The following is a 27,360-nucleotide window of genomic DNA, read 5'->3' as shown; positions in this document are numbered from 1 at the left end:
TCTCTTCTATTCCAAAGACAACACAGTGAACTTGGTACCAGCCCAAATCCAGTGTGCTTACTATTAAAATTCCTGTGACCTGATAATACCTCTCTCTTTTTCTGTTGAGCCTCCGGAACCACTCTAAGGTATTACTTCAGAGGATGAGCGAGGATGATATGTATGAATGTAAATAAAGTGTAGTCTTGTACAATCTCAGGTCGACCATTCCTGAGATCTGTGTGTATAGCCAAAAACCATACCATGTTGAATACATTGGTTCTCATCTGATCACCAAAATTAACCAATGTCGGGTGCAGATAGTACTTGAATGGATGAGCTGATAATGCCTACATCATATAATTCACCATGAGCAACTTCCTTCTGCATCTTTCCCGAACATCTGGGAAAATCATGTATGCATATCTTCTTTTCACCAAGTTGTTTGATCTATCTTGGCATTCAGCTAAACCTTCTATAATTCTCTCACTCTGCCTATATATACCTGATTTCCTCAGCTATTTGATCTTTCATTTTCTAACAGTAATATCAAGAGGCTTTACTCTGGCAATCACACACACTGCACCACTTGAGGTAGTTCGATATCCACTAATTACTATCAGCAGGATCAGTCTATACACACTCAATGGGGGTCTTTCTAAACTATACCAAGCTTGTCCCGTGTGCCCATATCAATGTTCCATATAATATTATTCCTTCCACTAAGCCTTTGTGTAAAATACTTAGTGTCAGGAACTCCAGTTCCCATTTGTAATTTGCAATTTTTTAACACTCTTCCTGTGGCCTCTGTCATACACTCCTTGTATTCCCTTCTTTCTTCAGTGACAACACCCAATGTCTCTGCATCTTGGCATATTTAATATTCTCCCCCAACTTTCACTAACGGCTTTCTCTGCAGTGCACCTTTGAGCATCATCATCATTGTTTTTTCAGCACTAAAGACTATTTTGTGCTGCTCACTCCATTTTCTCAATATCTCCACAGCTTAACTGGGTTGCTCATCGCATTTGCATCCTGGAGTATACTTCCACAGTTAACTGGGCTTCATCTGCATACATAGATCCTTCCAGTAAATGTAACCTCAGAAATGAATCTTAATTTCACTATCCACATCATCGGTCTGATAACACTTCCTTGAGGACAACCTTTGCTCATCTGTTTCTTCCATTCTGCTGCAGCAGACCTTAGTATTACTTCTTTGCCCTTGAAGTAGCTCCTCAAGAAAAAATTATACTCCTCCCAAGTTCCAAACTGATGTAATATTGAAGGCCACATTCGGTCGAACGCTGGAAACTTGCCACTCTTCAACAAAATATTGAATAATTATGCAAGTTCTTTACAGTGTGAGAAAATCACTCTAAAAGATTCACCAGTTAATGCCATCAAATCCAGGGGCTTCACCATTTTTAAGTGTTACAATTGTCCCATCAACTTCTTTCAAGATCGTGTCAGAATGTATATCTGCAAAACTTCCTCCACACTTTTTCTTTTAGATATACCCCTTCCACGAACTCATTATCATCTGGCAGTAGTTCATCCAACACTCTCATAATGACAAAACGCTTGTAGGTTACAATTCTTCCTTGGAATTCCATGGCTGCTAGTAAAATATCTTTTTTCTTATCAAGAACCTTTTTTGTAGAACTATTCCCCACAGGTCCTTACTTCCTTGATCCGTTATGAAAATATGCCAGGAATCTCTTTTTGCAGTTTTCACTGCCATATAATACTCATTCCTGGCTTTTCTATATTCTCTAGATTTCCAATCGTGACGAACCAGATTTCACTCTCGTTATGCATTTTTCTTTTTCTTCACTTTTCTTGTGGCTATTGGGATAGTTCGATCCGCCACTGTCAGAAGACCCTCCATGAGATTATCCACAAAGTCTTCTTCACTGACATAATCCACAAGCATTCTCCATTTTTTGACGGAAGCCAAGATCCAACATTTTCCAGTCTACCTTAGGAATCTTCCTCTTTTCAGTCTTGTTTCCAAAACCGACACTCTCACGTGTCACACCAACCTCAACATTGAATACGATTATTCTATGGTCACTACTACCCTCGTCCTCGACTTTCTAATTGTTCATCGCCACTTCTGTATCTTTCAATAACATCACTTCGATTTTTGTTGCTTTGTGTCGTTGACTTTGCTTTGATACAAGGTCTGTTCAGAAAATAATGAAATTAATTTTTTTAATCTTTATTAATAATTTTACACAGTATTGGTCCTTATCCCCCTCAAAGTGATCCTCTTCTCTATTCACACACTTTTTCCAGTGGTGTTTCCACTTCATGAAGTGGTCGTAGATAGCTTCATTTGATATGCTTTCAAGGTCCGTAACAAATTTGCTTCAGTCATCAATAGTTTTTTTTTATTTATAAAAATAACCTTGGACGTTGGATCTGACAACATTTTTGTTAAATTGGCCAAAAAGGGTTTTGAATGTTTTTTTTTCTTTTTCAGCGTGTATACTACCTCATTTTTTTCAGCTCGCAATCTTGCAATACTTGAAATGGATACACTCGTGTATTCAGATGTAAGCCCTTCTTCTATTAGTTTAATTTCTAAAGTATGGTATTTTTTTTACAAAATTTATCGAAAACATTAAGAACTATATCATCTGTCTTTTCCCCACTTCCTAATATTTTATCTTTTCTTAGTTTAATTTAACTATACAGCAAGAAGGACTCTCACCCATAGACTACACTTATAAACAAAAACTTAATTTCTAGCACTGTTATAAAGCAAATAAGTCATAAATTTCAGTATGGTACTTATTTAAACCAAATTAATGACAAAAACAATCTCACTCAAAGTAACTTCTACTATAAACATTTAACAACGCCATGGTTAAAATAACATGAAGTTTCACAAGGTCAAGTGATCGTTTTTAAAATAAATGTCGGAAATATAATTTAACTGCATCATTAAACTATAAATAACTATGATGTATTGCTGTTGTTTATATAAGATCATACTGAATTGCAGTTCAAATACTTGCACTAATACACGGAAAATTTGTTTACTCAAGGCTTCAAGTAACGAATACAGTAACATGAATATTATATAATTAGGAAACTGAGATTAGTATTAATTTCTCAATAATAATGCATTGTTTACGTTGCTGTAGATTTAACATACTTGTAATTACATAATAACTAATTGTGATAATCTGAAATTACGAGGGTTATTTTTTTTTCAAGGTCCGATCGGTCACGAAATTAAAACCACAGTGAAAATAAAAAAAAATTTATTTGTAACAAGCACTTACGTAGTTACGCTATTTATCTACATTATCGTAGCGTGGTACCAACTTTCCAATACCCTCGTCACAGAATGGAGCCGCCTGTGTTTTCAGCCATTCTTCTACGCTGGTTTGCGGCTCGACGTCTGTGCCAAAATGTTGTCCTCCTAGCCAGCGTTTCATGTGAGCAAAGGTGAAAATCGGATGGAGCCAAGTCCGTCCGGGCTGTATGGTGGGTGATCAAACACTTCCCAACGAAAACGCTGCAGTGTGCGACCGAGCATTGTCATGGAGAAAGACAATGCCTGATGACAACATTCCTCTCCGCTTATTCTGAATCGCCCTTCGTAGACGTTGAAGAGTCACGCAGTATGAGGCTGCAGTGATGGATGGTCTTGCCACGTTCCATGAATTCCATCAAGAGAACTCCATTCCGGTCCCAGAACACAGTAACCATACACTTTCTGTTGGAGAAGGTTCGCTTGAACTTCTTTGGTTTACTGGGAGAATGAGAATGCATCCACTGTTTGGATTGTTCTTTTGTTTCTTCAGTTTCGAAATGGACCCGTGTTTCGTCCCCTGTGACAATTTTGTTCAAGAAATCTTCTCCTTCATTGTGGTAGCGCTGAAGAAACGTTATGGAGGCGTCCATTCTCATTGTTTTGTGATGGTCGGACAGCATCTTGGGAACCCATCTCGCACACAGTTTGCGGTACTGAAGTCTCTAACTCACAATGGTGTAGCGAGCTGACCTTGAAATTTCAGGAACGAATCACTCAATACAGAAATTGTGAACCGACGATTTTCTCGAATTGCCTCATCTACTCGCTCAACGAGATCATCGACTGATACTCGCTTCCTTCCCTGACCGCCTGCATCATGAACGTCTGTACTTTCTGCTTTAAAGTTCCTGCATCATTGTCGCACTTTGCTGACACTCATTGAAGTTTCACCGTACACATTACTTATTCGTCGATGAATTTCAGCTGCATTACACCCCTCAGCCTGAAGAAATCGAATTACCGGACGCACTTCATACTTGGCGGAAGATGCTATTGTTGTAGACATGTTTACGTGCTAGTTGCGTGTTCAGAACTAAACGAACTAAAAGTGACGCGGCGTGATTGAAGGCCATACTAGAGACGCTGCGCAACACATATGCGCAAAGGTTCATCCGATTTTTGCGCACGTTTTTATTTCGCGACCGATCGGACCTTGAAAAAATAACCCTCCTATTAACATTCTTATTGTGTGGTAGCTATATTTAAAAGTGATGTGTCATTTTTTACCACCCGTTGGAGTGGCTCAACTGGTTGAAGTGAAGGTTGTCATATGTGTGTTGTGTATTTACATGCACTACACACATGTAGATTGTTTACTTTAGGCCTCAACGTAAACAGAAAATAGTAACTTAGAAATAATGTCAAATATCCCCCACCATTATATTCAATTGATATAAAACTTTGGAAATTGAAATAACTTAAAACTTTGATTAAATATTAAAAATGCAAAAACTACCTCTCTACCTTTTTTAATTTTACCCAAAACCTAATGCCTTATATATAGAAATTCTTTTGAGCCATTGTATACTTTCTATTTGTAGTTGCTGCATAGCAGCAATAGAGCTGTAGCTGTGAAAGTTATAGTGCTGAAAGTAAAATTACTTTTTATGTTGTAAAAGAGGTTACAGATAAGCGAAGTAATAATATTTGTCTAATTTAATATTTTTTGTATGAAGTTTTATTATTACAGTAATTTTTAATACATTATTAAAAAACTATATCCTAAAAAATGTTTTATCCTAAAATTATTAGTTTTAATATAATGGATTTATATTTTAATGAGGGTAAAATGGATTATGTGCCTTATGGTTGCAGAGTTTTATGTATATATTTACGTATTTATATAAAATCATTGTTTGATGGTTTTTCTTATTGTAAAACCATCAAAACAGTACAGTAAAACATATTATAATTAATTTTTTATGAAAAAGGTTATACAGAATTCATACATAATTAAATTAGTACATTTATGCTCGTATGTAAATAATTTTTCTTGATGAATTAGTTAAGTTTTTTTATTGTAATTATTTAGGATAACTATAATAGGTTTTATTTCTTCAATGTATATTTAATCTGTGGAGTTTTTCTTATTTTATACTGCTTAATGGGTTTTTTTTTATTTACACATTGCTAAATTGAAGTTTTTTCTGCTAGAAAAGAATGAATTCTTATAAAGATTGATTGAGAATATTTATTTGTAATATATTAATTACTAAAACTATTTTTTTTTTTATGGTTGTCTTAACTTGCTATATATATATATATATTATTAAAAGAAATGTATTGTGTTATACATTAAAAGAATTATTTATCATTTGTTACAAAGAGGACTTATATCAATGAGTTACAGTCAGCATAAGTTGTAGATTTATTTATATTGTACAATGTGTTCTATAAAGTGCCTTAATTTGTATAATTATATTTAGAAGTATACAAAAAATATTTTTAGAATTATTTATCTAAGATTTCCAATCATTTATATCCACTTAATCTTTTTTTAAATTCCTGTCTAATTTGTTTGTAATTTATAAATTAAAAGACTGAAGTAGATACTTTTTCCTTAAAACTATATTAAAAAATATTGATATTGTATAAAATTGTCTTATGTACTTATTACACAGAAGATATAGTATTTATCTGTCTTTGTGACTAGAAGCCACATCCTGCTTAAAGAAAGTGTCTCCATCAGGAAATTAATCATTCAATTACAGAAAAAGGTCTTGTTACAATTTTTTTTTGTACTGGTGGTGCCTCATAGTATCCTACTCAATGTAGTCTTGAGGCATGACATTTGTTCTTGAAGTCATGCAGTTTCACACAATTACAGAAATTGACTATTTCACTGTCTTTACAATACATTGTGGTTTCAATTTATCATATTCGGTTCAGCATATGTATTGATCTCTTAACCTTCCCAGTGTATGGATTCATCAGTAAAGAAAACCTTAGAAGTAAGAAAACAGGAAACAGCATTTTTGTGTATTGACTTGTCTAGTAAATCAGGTTTACCCTCAGTATTCTCTAAATCTAAAAACAAAATATTGAGAAGCTTATACTGCTAGCCACTTGAAAATCTTGAAAGACAGTGATAGCTATTCTTCTTAATCTTGTTACTACTTAATATTTGTTGAAATTCCTTCACCAATCAGGCATTGCAGGTGTAATTTTTGCTTTCTTTCATGCTGCAGACCAGCAGTTCAAAATTGTTTTCACAGATGATATTTCTACTTCATAAGCTTTAAAATTGTTTTACTGAATGCTTTTATATTTGATTTAGTAATCTTGCAAGTTTGTCTTCATGTAGGGTCATTTTGGGTTGGTGACCATAATCGCCTTTCTCTTTTTAAAACAAGATCCTCGTGTCATTTACATTGCTGTGCATATTACACCAAGGCCTTTTTTTGTTTTGGTGATGGATCTGCTGCCTGTCCCATAACTTCTTATTTTTGTTACTATAAATCAAAATGTTGATTTCATAAATGATCTGATTAGACAAAAAAAAAAATATTTATTATAGATGAAAAAAAATTAGAAAACTACAAAAACAATTAATTACAATTTATAAAAAAAATACTCAAAAGAAGCAGCAATGAATTTATAAGCGTCCATTAATAGACCAAACAAAGTAGCTGATAATGTACCTGATGTGAGCAAGGCTCACACCTTAGAGGAATTTAAAAAAATTAAATTTCCTTACCAAATTTGTTTAGAAAGGGGTGATACTCTTAGGCTAATATTATGAATAAATGTAATTAGATTCTAAAATAGATTTACAATTCTAATTTGTATATATGAAAAACTATTAAAAAAAAAATAATAAAACTGGTGTTGAAGCTAATAATTTGTGTACCTCTGTGATTATTTTTGTTGTATAACGTAGACTGTTTAATGAACAGTAAGCAAATTCATTTAGTGTTATAATAAAATCACAGTATGTTGCATCTAGAAAGTATTCATAAATATATTCAGTACTGATAATTACCATCCTGAACATAACAAATTCAATACCAGTGTTTATTATATTTATTTCACATAGATTGTGCTATTTTACGTTCACATGGAAATTTTTAAAATTAATCCGTAAAATTCATTACAGTCCATTTAGTATGATTTTATTTTCATAACTAAAGAAAAAAGTACATTTTTAACATTGCACCTGCATAACCTACCTGGTGCTAATGCACGTCTAATAAAATTTCTAGACTATTTCTGTTTTTATATTCTTTTTGTAATAGTATTATTTTTAAGTCCGGTCCCATACTGTCTTAATTACTACAATTAAAAATCCATTTAGAAATTAAACTTTCATTTAAAAACATAAAGCTCTGGAAAACCTCTACGTTAGCATATCTAGAGAGCTCTCAGGGGAGATGTGAAGTAAACCTGTCGTAGACAGCATTATTATAGGAATGTGGAGGATACAATGCCAAAGTTATACAGGTTTTATATCTACCTTAATTAGCAATGAATGTCTTCCTCCCCATTCTAAATCTAATGACAATCATAGGTGAGCCATAAGCTTACCTACTCAGTTTTCTGGTCCAGAAATAACTTTTGATTCTTTTGTTTATCAATAATTCCAGATACATTGACCATCAAATAGGTTATATAAAGAATGGTATGGAAACCAAGAAAATACATTTTTACTGCAAGTTTTATAGTGGTGGCTCTGCCATGGAAGCTTTGATTACACTAAACTGCTCTTTGTTTTAAACAATAGTAATTCAGAAATTGTATTTGGAATACAAATAAATATATATTTTCATTATATAGGTTGGCTGAGATTTGTATTCTGTTTTATTTCAGCTATACACCAAGTATTGAAATATTTGACTATATTATTTTAATTTATTTGATTTATTTTTCTTTTAAATTAGTTTCATATTTTGTACTAATTTAAATTTCTATATTGCTAAACTATAAATTTATAAAGAACTTTAACTGGTTTGTAATATTGTGATTATTAATGTTTTGTTATTATAAAGATGTATAAATCCATGTTTAAACCAGATTTTGATTACTCTTTATAATTTTAGCCTAAGTAATTAAGTTTCAATAAATTTGCTCAAAAAGAATTGTAATGAATATTTGATTAGTTAAAAAAGTATGTCAAATTTAAAACATTTTCCGTAATCCTGCATTACATGCAAATAAAAATAGAATGATTTTAAATTGAACATTTTTTATTTCATTTGACATGATTTTTTTAAATGGATATTCTAACTGAATAAACATATTTAAATAGAACAGTAGATTACTACAGGCTTCCTCCTTGCACTATCAATCTACTGATAAATTAATTTAATTGTATTTCACAATTCTTGAATGATTGATGAGTATGAAACAATATAATCTTAGAAATGTGGTTTTACATATATTTCTTGCTATTTTTAAACATTAAGTATACCTATTAGCCCAATATGATGTTACCTTTAAAACATGATTTTATTACAGATTACCTCGTAACTAGTTTTGAATTCTTATTATTTGTTTATTATCAATATTTAATTTTAACAAATTATTTTATGATCCAAGTATGACTACTATAAATCAAAAGTTTATTTATTCATGAATTGATCATAGCCTAAATCAATTTCAATTAGTTACCTAGTTTTTTATAAATGGGTAATATATTTTGTAGTATTTGAGAAATTCCAAGCCTGATTGAGATTTCGACCCAGAACCTTCTGGATGAAAGGTTGAAATGTCACCACATCCATCACAGAGCTTGCCAAGGTGAAATTTCATATTCTTTAAAATTAAAGTGCGATATTGTTAATTAACTCTTCACCCATTGTACCAGTAAAATTCATTTTCTATTTCACATCCTTGATGTTCTATTATCAAAAATGAGAAGATAACTTTTATTAGTTCACAAACTCAAATGCAAGTGAGCATTCTAATACCTCATCTTTTTATTTTATTTTTTTAGTTTTTATAAACATCCATCCTTAAACTCATCATATCTATCCTGTTTATTATTATCATGGCCTTTACAAAGTTATTTTTTGCCATGAAATTATCTCATTCATATTTACACCATTTTATAGTAAGGAATTGAATATTTTAAAGAACTTTACTTCCCATTAATATGATATTATGTTATCATCCCTGTTATATTACTATATCTAAACATTACAAATTCTTTCTTATGAATATTAACCTCGCCCTCATGCCGCATTAAACTAACCAAAATGAGGAATCTTTTTTTGTAACCATATTATTTTAGCGTTATTTAAATAAATCACTAACAGCAATACACCTTCTTATATTACAAAAGTCTCTTTTTTAAAAGCATTATTATTATTATTATTATCTTGTAATCATAAGATCTAGAATTACAAGACTAAATTTTTGTGCCTTTGGTGATTTTGTGATGAATGACTTGCACCAGCAAAGAGTTGAAAGGAAGGTGTGTGTTAAACTTTCCAAAAATTTTACCAAAATATAAAATCATTCAAAAGGCTTATGGAAATCAATTACTAAGCCACACACAATGATTTTAATGGTTCAGGCATTTTAAAAGTGATTGAGAATTTACCAAAAATTATACAATTTGATGAAGTCAGATTGATGATAACTGGACATGAAAGACTAGGATTTCAGTGGATTCATGTTGGAAAATCCTAACTGAAAAATTAGGAAAGGTGATGAAATCTTATTTACAATGATAATAACTAGCAGTGACAAATGGTATGGAAACAAAGTCTCAGTCATTGCAGTGGGTCAGAAAATAATCACAAAGACCGAAAAAGTCTTTCAAACACAAATGTGATGTCAGCATTCTTTTTTACTGTAAAGCGTTGTTCACTATTAGTTTCTTCCTGCAGGACTGACAGTCACCCATCAGCAACACCTAGAGGTCATCGTACATTTATGTAGAAATGTGAAAAATGAAAGATCTGAACTTTAGCATGACAACTTTTGTGGTTCCTTCACCATGACAATGTGCCAATTTGCACATATCACTGCTAATTTGCGAGCTTTATACAAAAAATTTGCTTAGTGTTTTACCTCACCTACAGTACTCACGTACTTAGCCTCTGCTGACTTTTTTATTTGCAGAATTAGAATTGCTATTAAAAGAATTGAGGTTTGAGATAATAGTATATAAAAGAAAATTTGCAGTTTGAATATCCTGAAAGCAATTTTGAATAGAATGGGGATTTCAAAAACTCTGTGTTGAATAGGGGAGAGAATACATTGAAGAAGAGTAATTATATAATACTAAAAATATTCAATAAAATTTTGTTTTTTTTATAGAAAGTCCAATTTTTTTAACAAATCTCATACTTATGTAGGATCATTCCTACATGAGATTTGTCTGTAAAGTACTGTATTGTATCTCTTTTTCATACTGTCTGCTATCTGTTAAGTGTTGAATTTCACCTTCAGAAACAACTTAAGTTCATGACTACAGTTCAATATCTTTGACCAAAAATGTTTTCATCCCACTTTATTCTGCTTAGGCTAATATTTTTTACATTATCACAATAAGTGAAAAATGTAATTTTCTTCAATTTGTATATATATTATTGAAAAATTTGTTAATATTATTATCTATTTGTAATTTATTTGTTTAATCTTTATTAGTCTAATACAATTTTACAAACTGTTTTAAATTTAGAGATTAATAAAATAGATCCCAAGACCTCAGCCTGTGGGGGTAGTACTTATATTATTTATTCTACAGTAAATTCATTGAGTTGGAGTTGTGGCCAACCAAAGAATTATTTCATAAAATAAAGTTACCGTACTTTATATAATCAATATATATATATATATATATATATATATATATATATTTACATAAGGTCATCTCAATATGACTTTCCCTTATCAGTATGATATTATTTTTATCTATATATATATATATATATATATATATATATATATATATATATATATATATATATATATATATATATATATATATATATATACACGTTTATGTAATTATTACTTAAATTGTAATTATTTAACTTTATAATATTTCCAGAAATACAACAACAAATAAAACAAGGTAAACTCACCACACTAATGAAGCGAAAAGGTAAGTGAATAGAAACTAGATCAAAGTATTATAAAACTTGGCTATTAGTGTCCAATAGTAAAAGAAATTCTTGCAAAGCTTTTAAAAACTTTCTTTTAATTTTTAATGCTTTTTTTTGGTTTCTGGTAATAAGTTAAACAAATTTTGTCCCTTAGAAGTGTAAAACATTTTGAAAATTGTCAATCTAGGTTTAGGTACAGGGACATCCAATTTGTTTCTAAAATCCACCTCAGTATGTTTTGTATAACTTTCATTAGTATTTCTATTTAAAAAAACTCTTAAGTACTTCATAAATATACATGTTACTAAATTGTAATATTCTTAGAGAAACAAAAAGAGGTTTATTGTGCTCTAATTGGCTTTTATTTCTTATAAGTCAAACAAATAAGTTTTGTAGTGTAACAAGTGGTTTCAATGCTGTAAGACAAGTACCTCCCCAAATTGTTAAAACATACACTAACACTGAATTAACTAAAAAAAAAGTATTTCTGCATTACACATTGGCTTGATGATATAAAACATTCTTTAATGTCTAGGTAATTTATTTTTGCAAAGCTTACCTGTGTAATGTCTGCAGATCTACCAGTGCCCATAATGAGCTTGTTCATGCCATCAAGGAAGCCAAACTTAAGTTTTGGCAAGACTCCTTGTGTGAGTTGCAGCGCAACCCCAGGCAGCTAGCAAAGTCATGTTACCAGCCAAAGCCATTGCACGTGCTGTCCAGTTTTAGATGCAGGTTTTGTGGTCGTGACCACACTTTCACATCTGTGACACCATACCTGGTGTTCCTGGATACTCTGTTTCCGGATGCTCCGGAGGGTAAAGCAGAAGTCGGTGTTAGGGCAGGTGAGACACCATTCCCTGGCGTACGGACTGTGAAACCCGTAGATATAGACCGAGTGGTTTCTCAAATGGCACTGAGAAAGGCACCGAGGATTGACCAACTTGACCCGGATATTTTCTATCATCTGCTGCCTGTCATAAGAGAGCCGCTTGGCAGACTGTTCTCGGGGTGCCTAAGCTGGGGTTGCTTTCCAACTTGTTGGAAAGTGGCTTTGGTGAGTGTGAACACCCAGTGACACTTTGGGGCTTCCTTCGTACCTAGCTGCCTGACCACCTTGGTTTCCCGAAGGAAATCCTCGACAGACATATCCAATGTAGGATTTGCCCGTTCACGGCCCTGAGGATTTCAGGCTCCTCCACCCTTGTCGCCCTTAGCATATCATATACCAATATCTGCGGCCTCCTTGTCAGAATACCTTCAGCCCATTCCTTGTTAGAATGTCAACATCCAGCGGCTGCTTACTTATGACTTTCAAGATGACACTGTGGTTCTTTGTTTTAGTAACCTGGGAGACTTGGATCTTTTCCCTCCGCGGGTCCAAGACCTTCTTCAGGGTTAGCTCCGTTGCTAACGACGAAGTCCCTGGACTGGTATATATGACAGGTCATATATTTTAGTATGTAGACGGGGTGCACCTACCCATTTTAATAGATGACAAGTCTCATGCAAGAGATTGTTGTAGTGCAACATGCTTATTCTGCTCACGCCGTTAGGTAAGCTCTAGGAGCTAATTATGATATTGGTCGCTAAACTGTTTTGAGGAACAGTAGCTGTTTGTGGTACAGACATTCGGTTTTGTGCTTCAGGGCGACCAAATGGGGTGGTGATGGGAGAAATGCCAGACAAACCAATCTCAAGGGGTGTCCCTCCGACTGTTAATGAGCCTCACCCCCTACCGGCTGTAAGTCTAACATGACAGGTCGGCGTGCTGGGTGCGGATGTTTTTTTTCACCCTTTGCCTTAAACCCCCAGTGATGGAACTGAGCCCAGCAATGCTGTTCCCAGGAACCACCATCAGGAGTCGGGATTATTTTTTGGGTTTTATTTTTTTCCCCTTAGCGCCTACTGGCTCGCCCACCTCGGGAACTCTTCATCTTTCCGCCGGAAGACAAATATCACAGTCTTCTACCCTCTTCCAATTTCTTTCTTCTTTCAACATAAAGTCCACATCAGATCCCTCGGTCTGAAAACCCAACCGCATGGTCCGCCTCAGTTCACTCCACTTCTCGCATATGAAGAAAGTGTGGCTCAGGGAATCGTTATACTCCCCACATTAAACGCAGTTCAAGAATTCACGTCGGTGAAAACGAAACAAATATTCTCCAAAACCAACATGCCCTGATAAAAGTCGAGTAGTATAATACATCGGATCACCGTGTTTTCTATCCAGCCAGCCATCAATCCGGGGAATCAAGATTCTTGTCGACGTCATCTTTGGGGAGGCCTTCCAGGCTTTTGCCATTCTCGATGAAGATTCTCTTGTTTCCTTTCGTGACATCCTTCATAAATCCTCTTCCTATAAACTGCTTGTATATATATTGGGGAAACGCCCGCAATAACTAGTGCAACCTCAGATCAGTATCCCGCGATGATCTTCAGAGTTGCCTGCCTGTGGAGTGAAGTTCGCTTCGAACTTCCGATACATTAGCGGCTATGGGGTTCGGTGCGAAGCTGGATCTTTTCCCTTTCGGGATAAAGATCCGAACAAGTGACCGGTTCGCTAGAACCGGGTGGTGGGGACGGTAGCCGGGTGAAAGCGTATAAAGTTTATCGGCGACTTCATTTCTACTCCGATACACGTTTGCCTATACGGCTCCTTCGTCTCTTTAAACCTCTCCCGTTCGACGTCTCCTCTCTTCGCGTTATAAATACCGCGGCATAACCGCTGACACATGCGACAGTTGCATTTGGCCGTCAATCTGTCAGACAGAAAGATCGTCTTAACCGATAAAACCGCATATAAGATGCAAACCATCGAAGATTTAATTAAAACAACAGAGACGGAAAACATTACAGCACGGCGATCAGGCGACCAGCTTCAGGGACGAGGACAGATACGTTGCAAGCCGGGAGGGCAGGGACCACATACTGTCCAGCAGCGACGACGACGCCACCCAGCTGCCCGAGAATGCTAAATAATACAGGCAAGCGACGACGAAACGACATCCCATCAGGAACCGGAGGTGGCGACTCTGTCGTCGCTGCAACGCATCGTCGAGCAGACTGAGGCGGCGTTGAAGGAGGAGACGACCGCCACCGGCAAGAGCAAGAGAAGAATCACGTTCAAGAAGACGACGACGAACGGCTCCGGCAAATCTTCCAAGAGATCTACGGACGACCGCAAGTCGATCGTAGTTCCGGCTCCGAAGAAATCGGAGAAGGCAACGAAGACGGACAACGAGCTGCTGAGTTTGATGATGATAGTGTCGCTGCTGCCCCAGATAATGGTAAGCCAGTTGCAGACGATCAGGAATACCTATGTAGCGAGGATGAAGAAAATCCCGTACGAGGTGTCCCAGATCATTTAACAGATCCTGATCGTCTTGCAGTCCCTCAAACCTGTACCCTATGGTACAACGTTATTGAGCGACTTGCCGGCAGAGCATCCCGCTCTATTCTTCTCTCGGAAATCGTACCGATACGAGGTGATGCTGAGTGTAATCGAATTCTTTCGGGAATTTGCGGTCAGCTCGCTCGGGTCCGGAAATTCAGACCAGGGGACGACGTCTTCGTGCTCGTCTGTCGGCATACAACCGACAACCCAGAGTGGGAGCACCTCCACATCTTACACACCTGCAGCTACCAGAGATCCACCTGCAGGTGTAGCATACGGAAGTATTACCGAAAGACGGTTAGACATCGCCACTCTGTTCGCTGCTGCCAGCTCCAAAAGAGAACTGGATCCGTATCGTCCAGTATCTATATGCAGAAGAGCGGACAGTCCTACCCCTGGTCCTCGGAAACGATGAGTGGATCTCACCTCCTCAAATTCGATCTGTGTCCTATGGACAAGATACAATCGATTCCGTCCCGCGAGTGGTGGCGGACTGCCACCGTGCGCGGGAAGGTGGCCCTGTAGGAGGGCAGTCGGATGATGTCGCTGTTCCTGAACACGGTGATGGAGGGAATAGACCGGCTAGAAACGAAAACCGAAAAGAGTAGCTCTCAGCGAGCTTGTATCTTTCATTGTAAAATACTCCATGTCCCCGCCGGAACGTCTGCTGTCCAGCTCCTTTTGGTTGGATTCGACCGTCACTGAGGAGCTAGACGATTCCGATAAAATAGTTAAATTGGCTCTGCGCAAAGTCAAACATTATTATATATATAATATCTATTGCAATAAAGGCGTCAAACAGATCATGGCCGGCGATCAGCTGGAGGTACAGGTTAACCATCCTCCGAAGATCATGGAAAAGACCCCCCCCCCCCTAATCGTGTTAAGCAACAGAGAGGTGTTTCCCGACGAGCGTGCCTTTAATATCCGTATGATAAAATACGAATGGCGGACCTGCGACTTTTTAGCCCGTTGTCGTTTGAAACCCAATCCGGTAGCGGTCGGCTTGCTGTTGTGTTGGGGCGGCGGCGTCAGGAAATTAAAGGACGGAACGGATATAGCGTATAAATACATCGAAATAAGCATAAATATATTTTTAAAGGACAAAACAAAGTTATTGTAGTATTAAATTTAGTAGAATCATATTATTGTAATTATTATTTTTGGTTATCAATAAAGTAAACAAGTAAGTAATGTAACAAACAAAGATTTATTATTTACAGAACACACACACGTACATCAAAGCTTGTTCACATTCCTCTTACACTCAGGGCTGAAAACCAGGCGGGGACAGCGTACAACAAAACTGCTGTAGCCGCAGTCATCAGTAATTGGTGTTTCGAGGCCCGAGGACCAAGAGTCGCCTCCATCAGTCGTAGGTTGTTTATGACACGCTCTGCCGTCCCTCTTACATTGTCCAGATGCTTTAAGAATACGCCTGATAGAGAGAATCACACTTCTAAATATTTCACAAAAGGAGACTCCTCTATTCCTACACCCTCCACAATCGCAGAGAGTCGCCGAATCCGCCTACGACCTGCAATCGTCATGACAGAGGTTTTCCCAGGTGCTGAGGCCAGTTCCCTGTGCCGAAGCCAATCACCAGCTCGTCCGACTGCGGAATTCGCCACTGCTTTACCTCAGTATCCGTATCTCCAGCCACCATCATAACCAAATCATCGGCGTAAGCCATAAAGTAACATCCGCCGGAAAAACTAGCCGCAACACTCCATCGAATGCAGTATCCCAGAGTAGCGGGTTTAAAACAGAGCCCTGTGGTACGCCTTTCTTCATGTAACGTAGCACGTTGCCCTCTTCTGCGCGAGCCACCAGGGCCCGATCGCGAGAATCAGGTCGCACGATCCCAATAACGCAGCCAAATGACAACCCCGACCAGTCGAGCCAAGCCGCCCAGTTCGTAGTTCTCATCGTGAAAATCACCAGACAATACTGTTAGCCTGTCGGCCCGACGAAAGAAACTCTAAATCCGGTAAGAAGTCTTGATAGGCATCATTCCCACAATTCAGAGATATAACAGAAACGTAATACACAGGCCGTCAAAGTCACCGGCAACCATTCCCCTTCCTCTTGTTACGGATATGATCGCAAACTGGTTTGAAAAATTCCGTATTGCAACGTCACTCATCTCATTTAAATACCAGCCATTCGCCTCAACTGCCTTAACATTGGGTTCTGATAACAAGATGAAGTCCATACCAAGTTTAAAGGCCTCTCGCCATACCAAATCATAGGAAACCCTTCTCCATCCACAATTCAATTATAAATTGAATTGTGGACCCTTCTTCGTTTCAGACAAAAGGTCGCCTTTTGTCTGAAACTTTTGTCTGGCGAAGGAACAATCCTTCGCCTGGTGTCCATCCCCACCATAATTAAAGTAAACTACGGCGATCCTGACCATCATACACCTGGTGACCCGAGGCCTAGCATTTGTAGCACTTGGAAGTCGTGCCTTGTAATTCGATTCTGCAGGGATGCCAACCCACTTTAATCCGTCCTTGGCTTATCAGTCTCTCAGCTCCAATCTGCGTTACAAGAACCGTCGCCGTTTTCTTTCTCCGAAGGCAAGACGTAGGGACACCACCCGCACCGGAGAACCCTCCTCTAGGGTTGGTTCACTGCCTCCTCGACTTCATCAGATGTTATATCTACTAACACATCTTTCACGATACAGGCAACCAATCGGCTGCCGAAAGGTCTCTCACTCACTACGGATTCTGTGAGTCCTTCTCCCAGCCTCTTAACTACATCCTCTCTCTCATCGTGCTACTCTGTCGGACCCTTATCTCCAACCTGTCAGTTCCCACTTTCCGAACTGAAAGTGTATCGTCAGCCAAATCCGAACCCAGGTTGGTGTTCACTTGACACAAGAGATCAGCGTACGTAATCCCATCCTTCCGTACTGTCACAATCGAGGTGGTTGGACCGCGAAAGACCTCCTTCCTTCGATCCCTTCCAATTAGAAACACGGGGAATTTCTTTGTAAAGTCTCTATCTCTACGAGACCAAAAAAAACGATGATCTTACTCAGGGTGTCCCGAAATTCACCACTGGGGGCACAGAATGTAAGGTCCTCACTAGTATCCTTAACGCGTACTCTGTCCAACGCCATTTTGACCTGTTCAAACATCACCTCTGATTCAACATCCACAAGCGCCACAAAGACAGCGCTGTTTGTCACACCCTCTTCTCGTGGGTAGAAAATCTAAAAATTTTTAACATCTCGAAATACTATACCAACGGGGGCGTCTACCGTCATTTAGGCGCTGCCCAATCATTGGTGATACAAAACCCTGTTAGGAAGTCTTTAACCACATTCACTTACTCATATGGCCAAACCACCTCAACTGTCTGTGCCGAATATCATCCGTAATATCTCTTTCCACCTGTATGCTTCTTCTTATATCGTCATTCCTAGCTCTACCCAGTTTAACACTTTTCATACTTCTCTTCCATTCTTCCATACACTCATCTCTTTTGTCAGTAATTTCGATTTAACCTTTTTTCATACTCATGTTTCTACTCTATACAATATCGTATTGAACTATGATGCGTTACATTATTTTCTTTGTATCTCTGGTGATCTTTTTATTCCACCAAATAGAATTTAAGGCTCTAACAATCATCTTTTCTTTAGTTATGCATTTTGCAACTTCAGTATGGCTATTTTCTTCTTTATTAAACAACCAAATTAAACCCCTAAATACCTAGCCTTATTCACGCCTAGTATAATTTACTCTCCAAAATTCAGATCAGTTCTTACTGAGTATTACTCATACGCATATACTAAACTCAAATTTGCTCCAATTCCATCAACTTCTTCTGTTAATTATTAATGGAAATATTGTCATACGCCTTTTCTAAGCTATTAAAGCAATATGAATCAGCTGCCCATTGAATAAATTTATTCTATTTTATCTTTTATTTTATAAAAATTTAATATAACTATAATAATGATTAATGATAGAAAACCTACTTTTTTTATCTCAAAACACATGAGTTATTCTATTATTAGGTAACGCAACAGATTTATACTGTCATGTAGCGTTATACATAAAGTTTAGTAATGTAGGACCGTTCGTTAATCACAAAAGGAAAAGAACTGACATCCTGAACAACGATTTCTCCCTCTTTCAGTTGCTTACTAAAACAACGAATTTTTAGCAAATAATCATTAATAGTAAATTCTTAATAAGTAATATTTTTTTTATCACTTTGAAATAGCGATGAAGGTAACGAACAAAAGATTTGTCGTATAGATATAGCTAATTTGATTGTAAACGGAATTATCTAAAATTGATTAGATACCGAAATTTTGTAGGTGCCATGGCATTAGAATGAGATAAGTTTTGTTACAATTTGAACACAATTTTCCGGTGGATTTTTCAGAAACAAGTGATTAAATTCAAAGGTACGCAAAAGAAAGCTCAAAAAGGTACCTTTTTCGTTCTCACAGATACAACATATCTTAAAAATTAGTAAAAAACAAAAAGTTTAATATCACTAAATTCAGCTTAAAATAATGTAATAATTGGTGCAGTTACTTTGAAATCTGATTGACGGTTTCGTTTTTATAAAGTCGCAAACTTGAGTGTACGTTCTAGGCCGATAGTAGACATTTTGGTTTTCCAGCTCAAGGTTAATTTTTTTTACCGAAGAAAATTAATTCCCATTTAAGCCTGAGGCTTGTCCGTGGGAATTTGGAAATGCAATTTTGTAGCGTATGTAATATGCCTTGCCTGTTCGGGATTCGAACATGGAATTCCGGATGAAAGGCCGAGAGGCTACCGCATATTCAATTCGGAATCTTACACATTAAAAAAAAATTGGGCAGAGAACCTCTTTACCGTTCGTCTGGGCGTTGTATTGGTTGGATTGGACTGATTTTTTTTTTTATTTTGCTCGAAATGACCAGATAAATTTTATAATAAAAAAGCAATGGTTCAAAATATATAAAAATAAACTTAAAAGTTGATAATTTGATTTTTTTTGTTTTGTCTTTTGATTTTAAGTTGATTCCCAGATATGTCAAGAAGCGACATGAGATCCCAAATTTGATTTCCTCTGAGAATTTCTAAAAAAATCCTCGTGTATTATTTAACTGAGGAACTTTCCGAGGTTATCATTACTCGCAGGAAAATCAGTTTGAAGGTCCGTCGATGATTGATGACATATCTGCAAACTAGATCCGTCTAGTAGAACATCTGAATAGGTTTTAAGTATGCATTTTACCTTTGTAGGAAACAAAAGAGAAAAACAAGAGGTTGGATGTGAGACGTGTTGTAAATGGAATAGGTTTTTAACCACTTTTTAAAAATATATAACATTTGTAATAATAACGCTGCGTAGCAGCACGGAACTGAGTTTTGTAATGTTCAAAATTATACAAATATTTAATTTAATGTATTTTTTATTGACGAAATCAATCTTCGCTACTGGATTGACTCGGACCAGATGTAATGTAGGAGAAATGTAACTCATAATGATTTGTCCATGTACCATACCAAATACGAAAACTTTCAGCTTAGGTCTTAACGTTTTATCATTCAAAAAATGAAGCATTTTTTAAAGATTTTCAATATATTTGATTGTGTTAGCTCTTTTTATATTAAGTTCATAATTACCGTAATCTGTTGTCTTTTTACGTTTGTTTACACTTATTGTAAATTATTATAAAAAAATAATTTTTATTTAATTATACCTTGTATTATTTTATCGATTTGAATTTGATAGCAAGCATTTCTTTCCGTAATATTGTTAGCGGCCTAGAGCTAGATAATCGCTAATGTTGTGTTTCACAGACATAAATATCAAACACAAAATAAATAAATTTAATGCATATTTTTCGCAAAGTTCTTTTTTTTTTGCAGTGTATGAAAACTACTAAGCCTAACCGTTAAATTAAAATGTATTCTTTAAGCGATCTTTTGAATGATTGAATTTAGAAAAAAAACAAAAGCGATAATGCTCCCTCCTGCTTAATATTTTATGTTAAAAAAAGGTCTAAAAAACCAGGAGAAGGATTTGAAATCTTACACAAAACGTTAAGCGTTTTTTACTTGGCTACAAATCAAAACACTGTGAGAAAAGTTAAAATTGTTAACCCACTTTGATCCGGATTTTCTTCAAAATGCGTCCTATCTAAGAATTAAATATTGGTTTAAAATGGAATTTTGTATTTAATTCAAATACCGAAGGCATTCTGAATCCTATTTTTCAACACGAGTCTTACCTTCAAGACATAACATGTTTTCCCATTTTTTGTTTGAAGGATGGCTAAGGTTTGGCTTCGAAGTAGAGGGATGTATCTGTATGAAATCAGAATTTCTTCTAGCTCCTTAAGAAAGTTTTTTATTGTCGAAAATAACAGTACGAATATCGTAATCTTTTAATCTTTCTTCATTTTTTTTGTTTAAAGGGATGTAGAGGATCTGAAAGGGAAGAGATATCAAACCTCTTCAAAACTGCTTGGTTTTTTGTAGTACGTAATTACATGGAAAATATTTTTGTAGCTGTTTCTATGTATTTCGAAGTGACTCGTTACGTCATATGATTAAAAATTTTAACCTCATTTCGTATGGATGATCTGCGGAAATTGCTAATTTGTGTTTCGCCGACATAAACTAACAGAAAATAAATGAATGTAATGTATTTTTAGCTGTTAGTGATGTCTCTAGCCAAGTGCTGTGTTTCAGTTGGCTAGCCTGTCAGTACTACGTCGCCGGAGATTATAAGAATGTAATAGTTAAGTTAAAGCTAGTTAAAGCCAGCGTAGATGATAAATCACGTTAGTGGAAATTGTTTATTTATTTGATGTAAATTTCAGTCGCCATCTTTTTAGAGGTTCCGTAGATTTTTTATGCCATGGATTTGTAAGGTATCACATTTAAGTTATTTTGTAGTAGTAATTATACATTTAGATAATTGTTTTAAATAGCGTCTTTATGTATCAAACTGCAAATGTGTTATACTTTTTCTAATACAGTTTAGTAAACCTCATATTTTTAAAATATACTTTTAAAGCGTACATTCTCTGTTGCTTTTTTAGTGAGTTTTATGTTTTTTTTTCTCCATAATTACTATGACAGTTCTTTAGATTATTTATTATAGTATACCATACACTTAGCCGATTTACTGAATTAATCACCGAAGAAATCAATAAAATCTTAATTATTGTTACGCATTGAGTGGTTTTGCGGGACTAAAATTCTGGTACCGTGGTAACTGTACGTGAAAGTGTGAAGCATTGATAGACGATGATGTTTATCAATTATGTGTATGGTTACAAAGAAAAAATAATATTTTTTTTATTTTTGTGAAACTGAACTTGGTTTTATTAAAACTAAGTTCAATTTTACGAATTAACATCTTTTATTTCTCAAATATCTAAAAATACTCTATTAATACATATTTCTGAATATGTATTCAGAAATGTATTTAGGGAAGACTCTTAATCTTCCCTAAACATATCATTTAGACATTAGCTGCATTTTTTTGAAAAGTTTAATGAAGTTATAACTTAAAAAGAATACATTACAAGATGTTGTGAAAAGTTGTCTCTTCACTTATTTCTAAAACATACCATATAAGTTGGAAAAAGTGTTAAAAAGATTTACAAAAGATGTACTAGTTCATCTACATTTTCTAATTTTATTTTCACACCAATCAACAGAATGTTTTCTATTGTATCTCTAATTAAAATTCATGTCTTTTCAAGTAACAACTGAAGAAAATATTAGTTGTGAAAATAAGAGGAAAAGTACCCTGTTATTATTTACTCACATATCCTTGTGAAATAAAAATAAAGCAATTTGAAGTATCTGTGGTCTAATTGGATTACAATGGATTATAATTGGATTGATTTATGTATTACATTGATGCAAGAAATCGGTGGACTTAATTTGTAGGGTTTGTGTAAGTAAGTTGTTTTTCGTGTTCTCACATAAGCAAATAAAGAAAAGTATTGTCTCTCCTGGTATCCAGTTTAAAAGTTAAATTTATAAGATAGCCCATAATTCAGTTTTCATAACCAGTGTAAAATATTGGGTTATGTATCCAAAACTTACAAGAGTGAAGTGTTGAAGTGTTGAAGTAATCAAAGAGTAATGGTTATTCATACAATTTTGAAGGGGTATTTAATAAAAATACACTTAGATAAACATTTCCATGGCTTAAGTTCTGAACCTACTCAGCTATACAAAGGCTGAAATATTTTTTATAAGTTTAGCATCATTTAGTTGAGCAAATAATGATTTATGCTAAACCAAGTGCTTTTACTATTGCTCCTTATTTTTTGTCTGACTGGATAATATTGTTGATTTGCCCACTGATGTTTACAATTAAAAGAAGTGCCAAATGAAACAATAAAAAATCTCACGTTATTGCAAGAGAACATTTTGAATGCTATTTCACACAGTTACGTAGTTTAAGTCTAAGAGAAACACATCTATTAAAGATAATTTTTGAGAAAGAGGTAAACACCCTTCTACTATTTGAATATGACATCAATTATAAATATTTCAATTCATTGTATGTCACCAGATAAAGAATTAAAAAGTTTAGTCCATTAGTATAAGAATAGTTTCTTTTATTATCTATTTTAAGTATTTAATATACAGTAAATCTTTCATGCCTGCAGTTCACACTCTCAGATTTTCTCATAATAGTTCATTATCCAGCAGCTGATTTCTGCAGTTATCAGTTTTTTTTTTTAATGAAACTTGATTTAAATGAAAGATTAATTATAATTTATACATTACTGCCAGGTGCCTAGCAAAAATTAGCTGCAATTACCTTTAATTATAAATATATTGTAAATAATTTATTTTAATGAATTGCAATTACATTTCTTTTTTTAAGTGAATTAAACATCATTTGAGAGAAAATGATGTGAAGAATGTAAAAAAAGAATGGTTGCCAGCTCTTAGTCAGCTGCAACCTCCAAGCTGCCAGGTGTAAACAGATATGTTATTTATTAATTATTTATTCTCAACGTGTTTTTCAAAAAAATTATATACTAAATTGAAGTTTAATTTTTTCTGTACCTGATAACACATGGTTGCCTGTAAAAAAATGGCCACAAATAGTAGTTGCCATTATTTGAATTAATTACCTTCTGTCTGGATGAGTGTAAATGAGAGAGAAGGAATATGTGTGCTGCTTCGTGTTATAAACATGAACGCAGCGCAACTGTCATGTGCAGAAAAAATTAAACTTTAATATAGTATATAATTTTTCGAAGTAAACAATGAGCGTAAATAATTAACAATAACATATCTGTTTACATATGTCAACTTGGAGGGTGTGGTTGACTGAGAGCTGGTAACCATTTTTTTACATTCTTTACATCATTTTCTTTCAAATGACGTTTAATTCACTTAAAAAAAATATAGTTACAGTTCGTTAAATTAATTACAATATATTTAATTAAAGGTAATTGCGGCTAATTCTTGCTAGGCAACCTCAGTAATGTATTAAATTATCATTAGTCATTCATTTAAATCTAGTTTCATTAAAAAAAAACTGATACCTGGAGAAATCAGCTGCCAGATCTTAAGACTATAACCAGAGATTCTATGAATTAAAATTAAATAATTTTTATTTAAATCTTAATTTCATATTGTGTTCAAATAAGAATGACAATTTTTGTAACATTATACACTCTGTTTAAACGCAAGCATTATTCAGTAGGTTGATTGAGTTTTATTATTTAGGAAGATTTTTATTCATATGCGTTATGTGAATGTAGATATTTATACATGTATAAATATATAATTTTATTGCAGATAGTAATTTGGTCTTTGGTGATTAGCAAATTTATATAATAAATTAATTCATAACTGCGAGTTCGTATTCTTTATGTGTAACTGTAGTAGGTTTATTCATAAAAAAAGACTAGCATATTAAATAATGAATGTTAAATTAGTTTATTAAAAACACTATTATTACTGTAATTTTTTTTTTCAATCTCATATGTTAATTAATGTTTTCTCTTCTTTCAATGTATTATTTTAATAACTTAAATCAGCCATTATGTTGATGAAAAGGAAGTAATGGTGTTTACAAATGAAAAATAAACACTTGTTGACAGATATTGAAAACAAAACTTAATCAAATAGATTGATTAAATTGTTTAATTTTATAAAAAAAACAACATACAATTATTTATTACAGTATTAAAACTATACTCATAAACATATTTAAACCTACATATATCTATTTTTCATTATTTTATTAACAGTTTGTATTTCATGTTATATGCGAGTATATTTTAAAGTGAAGAAAATGTCTCTTATTTGCAGGATTTCCCTATACCTGAAGGATGCTTAATCTGGTATGTTAAACTGATTATAAGAAATTTTATTAAACATTAGATGTATTTATACTATAAAAAAACTACTTGCAATCCACTTGCATATCCTAATAAAAATATTACATTTGACATGATGAAAAGACAGGAATAATTTATTTACTATTGTTAATAAATTCTGTATTTACAAGTGGATAATTTTATCATATTGTAGAGTTATGAACTTGAACTTAACCTTTTGATATGACAGAATTAAACAAATTTGTTGATTTTACATCCTTGTACAATGAGTTCATGCATAAAGTTAAAATTATATTATGCATCACTGTAGTTGAATTGCAGTATTTATTTTTACTAAAATCTGTATATGCTAGCAGAAAATGGTGATGTAAGAATGAAACAATACAAGTTAATTTGAGCCAATATGGATTTTCATTTATTTTGAATTAAATCGAGTCAGTAGGGCTGCTGATTGATCAGCAAACAAAATTTGACTTCCCTTGGAACATGGTAACCTTTTATAATGATTAATCTTGTTTGTAATTGTCCTAGTTGAATTCTAATGTTTTTTGCAATCAAAGTAAAACTTTTTAAAAATAAATATTGAAAAAAGTTATAACAACAATGAAGTTACTATAATGGGTATCAAATATAAATTTTTTTTTTTTTTTTGTCTTCAGTCATTTGACTGGTTTGATGCAGCTCTCCAAGATTCCCTATCTAGTGCTAGTCGTTTCATTTCAGTATACCCTCTACATCCTACATCCCCAACAATTTGTTTTACATACTCCAAACGTGGCCTGCCTACACAATTTTTCCCTTCTACCTGTCCTTCCAATATTAAGGCGACTATTCCACGATGCCTTAGTATGTGGCCTATAAGTCTGTCTCTTCTTTTAACTATATTTTTCCAAATGCTTCTTTCTTCATCTATTTGCCGCAATACCTCTTCATTTGTCACTTTATCCACCCATCTGATTTTTAACATTCTCCTATAGCACCACATTTCAAAAGCTTCTAATCTTTCAAATATAAATATTACTGAAATATTCAAATATAAATTAATACTGAAAAAGTTTGCCTTGTTTTTTATCATCAATTTATGTGTAATACAGCATTGGAGGAGGATCCATCCATTTTTAAATTACTTGAAATGATTCCTTATAATTTTAACTTTGTAGTAATCTCTCAGGATAAAGTTTCATCCTTCTGGAGTTATTTAGAATAAATCCCCCCCTCATATTCATTCATGATTTCTAACTAAATGCAGCATAATATTTTTGGTGGATTTTTAAATCTTTTGTTTTTTGTGACCTAACCTTTGAACTTAATTTCATTTGTGTAAAAAAGGAAAGAATATTTTTACTTTTGTTTGTATTTAATGTATTTTGTTTTTTATTTTATAATTTGTTATTTATTTACAAAATTTTATTTAAAGTATGTGACGGTTTTATATCTATATCTTATTCAGTTAGCTTTAGAGTTCAAGTAAACAGACTGCATATGAGTATTCAGGTGGCCGATTCACAAGCATCTCCTGTAAATCCTGATGCTAAAAGAAAAACTACGTGATGTTAATATTCAGTAACCACACACTATTATATTTTACAAAAATTATATATATATTTTAAATTTAAAGAAAGTAAAACATTTTATTTGAGTTTTTAAGAATTATGAAATTGCTACTTTTCCACAAACAGTAAAAGTTCACTAATATCTTAGATTAAATTTCTATGATAATAAACAAATAATAAATTCATTCAGTTTTTGTCATCTGATTATGAGAAATCTGTAGTGCTGTCAGTATTAAGAGATACAACAACAGGAGGCTTGATTTTGTTTTCTATTATAGTCCAATTCCCAATAATTTAGTTCAGTAGTGCCCGTTATATGTTTTATTTACTTTTGTCATTCCTGCTGGCCTGTTTTATCAATGGCTTTTAACCTTAAATTTTTAACATCAGCTATTTTAAAAGCAGTATTTTCTGACGCTATGTAACTTTTGATTTGTCCCCAAATTAATTCAGTTGGGTTGAGTAAATAATGAAAGGGAGGTAATCTAAGCACGGTTCTGCCACTGGATCTTGCTAACTCTTCATTTTTATACATAATAAAATTACTTTTAATATGCAAAAATCTTTGCAATAATTGAACCTTAAGTTCAAAAATGGAACACAATAATAAAAGAGTGATCATATGAAAAGATCCAAGGGTTTTAATAGAACTGAGAAGACATAACGTTATATAAATTTTTAGATTACAGTGACTGCTA

General features: G+C 34.0%; 2 protein-coding genes across 4 annotated transcripts in view; both read left to right on the top strand.

Moving 5' to 3' along the window:
- The window catches only part of LOC142331528 (uncharacterized), a 61,053-nt gene extending 52,819 nt beyond the window's left edge, over positions 1 to 8,234 (top strand). The window contains exon 6 of the mRNA XM_075377508.1: positions 7,894 to 8,234. The gene's annotated coding sequence lies outside the window, so the exon portion shown is untranslated. The remainder of the gene's footprint in view (positions 1 to 7,893) is intronic.
- A 13,140-nt stretch (positions 8,235 to 21,374) lies between these two features.
- Positions 21,375 to 27,360, top strand: part of LOC142331815 (uncharacterized) — a 69,235-nt gene continuing 63,249 nt past the window's right edge. For 2 of the 3 annotated variants that reach the window (XR_012758097.1, XM_075377948.1), the window contains exons 1-2: positions 21,417 to 21,656; positions 25,081 to 25,112. The gene's annotated coding sequence lies outside the window, so the exon portion shown is untranslated. Of the gene's footprint in view, positions 21,657 to 25,080; positions 25,113 to 27,360 lie in introns of all 3 variants that reach the window. The other variant, XM_075377949.1, reaches the window with a different exon arrangement.

This window comes from Lycorma delicatula, chromosome 10 (assembly GCF_047948215.1).
Source record: "Lycorma delicatula isolate Av1 chromosome 10, ASM4794821v1, whole genome shotgun sequence".
NCBI classification, from domain to species: domain Eukaryota; kingdom Metazoa; phylum Arthropoda; class Insecta; order Hemiptera; family Fulgoridae; genus Lycorma; species Lycorma delicatula.
The sequence above is the reverse complement of the archived record's forward strand: the minus strand, read 5'-3'. Positions and strand labels throughout refer to the sequence as shown.